The 3,940-nt window shown below is 38.6% G+C and overlaps 1 protein-coding gene across 2 annotated transcripts in view; it reads right to left on the bottom strand.

Annotated features, from left to right (window-relative positions):
* The window catches only part of pparg (peroxisome proliferator-activated receptor gamma), a 44,970-nt gene that overhangs the window by 35,310 nt on the left and 5,720 nt on the right, over positions 1-3,940 (bottom strand). The gene's annotated exons all lie outside the window — the stretch shown is intronic.

Here is a 3,940-nt window from a genome sequence, read left to right as displayed (position 1 = left end):
TATATATATATAATGGTTTTTAAAGTGGTCTAGTCAATGTCTGAACTTAAATCAAATTTTTATGCAACGGTCTGTCCATAAACATGCCATTACTGCCACGAAACCCTATAGTGTGGCTGAATGCAAACAATTCGGCAAAATAAATTCCTCAACAGCGAAGTGAAATACTCACTTATTAAACCAGGTATTGGATTTACAGGGTGGTTACTTTTTTAAGTTAGTTTGGATTTATTTTGTGGCTTACTAAAAACCATAATCATCTGACATGAACTCTTTATCTTATCTGATAGTAAAATGTGTTTGATAATTTTAAATATTAATATTTGACTAACTATGGCAGCAAAAGAAGAGGAAATCTGGTGAAGGGGAAAAAAAACCACATTTTTATTTTTTTATTTGCACTACTGTTTGAAATGAAATACGGCAAAATACGGCATCATTGTTGTCGCAGGGACACAAGATTTTTTTTTAGTTTCCGTCGTTACCCAGATGAAAAGTCCACCACTGCTTTCTCCTTCGTATGACTTCAGAATGGAAAACATTTCCAGTTGCTGCAAATGCTTTTGGTGTTGATGTTTATGCAGACGTGGTGTTTTGTAAACACATGAGATGAAAAGCTCTTCTCTCTCTCTCTCTCTCTCTCTTTTTTTTTTCCGAAACTCCTTGATGTTTGTCTCATGGAATCGGAGCGAGCTGGCACCGTTAAAGCAGAGATGTCTTTAGCGCTAAGGTCTGCATCACTGGCTACTTTCTGGGAATCTCAATTTCCACAACTATCTGAGGACACGAACCTTCACCTAATTCCCTCAAATACTTATGAGTTAATGGATGATGAGTCCCTTGAGACTGTAGCGCTTCCTCACTGGATAAGGGGAAGGAGTGGTGCATGCTTCAAGGCCTCACAAACACACACACAAACACATGCAAACACAGTCACAGACATACTAACATTCACATTTCAGAGGTGTTGCACAGTTAACAGGGCACATGTCAAAAAAAAAAGAAGGATGAAGCAAAAGTGAAACAGGATAACAGAGAGAATGAAGAAGTTTTCCTGGGTATACAGCTGTCCACAGCACTACAGTAACTACGCTGTTATCCTAGCTAGATAAATCTGTGTTTTGACACATATAGAGGAGGGCAAAACGGTAGGGAAGGAGAGCGGTGCAACAGGGGGAAGGGTCATGCCTTGTTACTCGAAACAAAGAGGAAAAGACGGGAGTGTGCTGCCTTCTGCCGCTGTTTTACAGGACAATAACAAAGAAACACATGACGTCTTTCTGATTTACTGAACATACTTTGAAATTAAGTGCCAGGAAAGGTGTGCATACAGGAAACAGATTTTGGAATTGTCTATTTACTTGTGGGGAAGATTTAGGAGTTACCCTAACTTTGAACTCCTTGCTGACCTTTTCTGTAATCAGCACAAAGTCTTTCTCCCCTCGCTGAAGGAAGAAATAAGAGTCGCAAGGTAATGGTGTTCGGTTTAAAAACACAATACTTTATAAATACAACATCGCAATGTAATTTATCTAAATATTGTTTTCTGCTGTTTGAGACAATTTGCGGATAATTCAAGAAAAATATTTCATACTGTCAATCACCATAGTAGAATATATAGTATATCACATTTATGTGTGCACTGGCTTCAACATAACCGCTTTTTGCGAATGTTTTTGGAAAGACGAATAGCTTTTAATCTGTTAACTTTCTGTTAATCTGCTAACTCAAGTAAGAACAGTGACAGAAAAAGAACAACCTCGTTGATCGTTTCTGAAAACTACACTCAGCAATGAAAACAATGTGCAGCTCAGATGTCACAGCACTATTACACCAGTATTTCAAAATAGTAAAATGGATCAAAAATACTTTTGAGTACTGGAGAAAAGCAATATTGAAATTATTTTGATATTGCTCCGCAGACACACTTATGCAAAGCGTAAGGATACGCAGGTGGGTGTGTTGAAAGTTGTGCTAGCTTTCAAATCAACAGCGTCTGGCAAAACCCCTGAAACCCAGAGGCCCAGCGGAGAATCATCTAAACAAAACCGAATGCATGAAACCAGCCACATATATTTATACCATAAATTTCCGGTAGTATGCAGAAAATTGGTTCTTTTCTGCGGTTCTCTGATTTGTTTAATAAGATCAGAAGCCTGACAAGTGAACTTTAGTGTGACTCTGCAGGTTAGCCAGTTATTGGTGTCAAGATAGATCAAGTTTTTAAAAATGTTTTGTTTTTAAAGCGACCAAAAAAATTCTCAGATAGTGTTTAAACAAATGGAGTGAAGAGTAAAGGCATATTTCTTCTTTTTGCAAATGACCTTTTAAAAGCATTTTTTACACCTTAGAACCTGAAACCAAAATATACCTTAATACATTTGTGAAATACTTTATATAACATCACACTTTCTTGTTTTTTTTTAAACTTAAAAATATTTGGTAATTGTTAAGGTTAAGTTGGGTGATGCTGGATCCCATCCAGCTTGCTGGTGATGACAACATGCGTAGCGAGCTATAAAAAGACAACACGTTTTCCAGAGAGAGCGCGGTCATTTGGAAAACCTTGTTCCTGTTTCGCCACCATGATCGCTTGACATTTTACATTAATTATCCAACGTTTGATTTGAGGGGGTGGATTACTGTCATCTTACATCATTTCCAGCAACACTTGAACTACCGTTGCCTCAGGTGATGCCACATCCAGTGAACCAACAGCAAAACCCACAAGCAATGAGTATGAGTCACTAGTGAGTTCCCAAAAGAGACCAGGAAACTGACATGTGGAGCTGCTGTTTACTCCCACATAATTCTAAAAGGGAAATTAGGGCAAAGTTGAATAGGAATATTGGTCAACCATATTCCTATTGGTTGACCAATATCTGTGTTAAAGTGCATTGACAAAAAGACTGGACTTGCTAGTGGGTGAATAATTTGGCCATTGTAGACTCGGCCCAAATAAAACCCGATCTACGGTGGAGACCTTGCTACTTTTCAATGTAAAAAAGAAATTACTTGTGACAATTCACTTATGAGGAGGAAACACGAGTACGTTAAAAGCTCCTTGAATCACTGTCAGACTAGCGATGTTGCGAGAAGAATAAATTGTGAATTTTGGTTGCGTTTCCAGAGCTTGTTGAATGTGATGCGTCGCCAATCAGAGAGCAAAGTGACGGAAACCCAAGAGAGGAATCCAAAACACACAGAACACAAAACAACTGCCGTGGCGCACCAGAAAGACCGGTGGACATCGGGGACGTCTCTGCTTTTGTTTTATTCTCTGTTAACTACAGACCACAACCATTGCGTCTTCCCAGTCAGGCATGTTTATTTACCCCCAACTTACGTTTGTTCATGAGAGGTTTTGCAAAATTTCCCGTCTGACATCAGAATGTTGGTGAGTGAAGTCAGTGTGTGTGCATGCGTGTGTGTGTGTGTGTGTGTGTGTGTGTGTGTGTGGTGTCTTTCTCCTGTCGTGTGGCTCGACACCACACACTGTCTGACCAAACCTGCTGTACAAAAGATTTTTTTATCCTCCTGTGTGTGGTCTCTAAGGTTTTGAAAATTAGCCGACAATTTTTAAATCTTTGCATGTGAACCAAAACAAAACGGTTGGTCTTCAGCGAGCTATCAGCTGTCTACCGGAGTGAAAAATAATCACTAATCAATACTGAACAAATCATACAAACTTAACATCCTGCAGGTGATCTGGGTGGCTTTAGATTACAATAATTGGTAACACTTTATTTGAAGGGGGGTGAATAAGACTGTCATGACACTGTCATAAACATGACATAACACCTGTCATGAACATGAATAAGCCTTCATGAATATTTATGACTGTTGTCATAAAGCGTCATTCGGAAAATTATAACACTTTTAATACAAAGTTGACATTATTCAAAATGTCTTTGTTATGACAACTTGACATTAACCAAGA

The sequence above is a fragment of the Poecilia formosa genome, unplaced genomic scaffold (genome assembly GCF_000485575.1).
Source record: "Poecilia formosa unplaced genomic scaffold, Poecilia_formosa-5.1.2 Scaffold2, whole genome shotgun sequence".
NCBI lineage: Eukaryota > Metazoa > Chordata > Actinopteri > Cyprinodontiformes > Poeciliidae > Poecilia > Poecilia formosa.
Note: the sequence above shows the minus strand (reverse complement) of the source record. Positions and strands in the feature narration are given on the sequence as shown.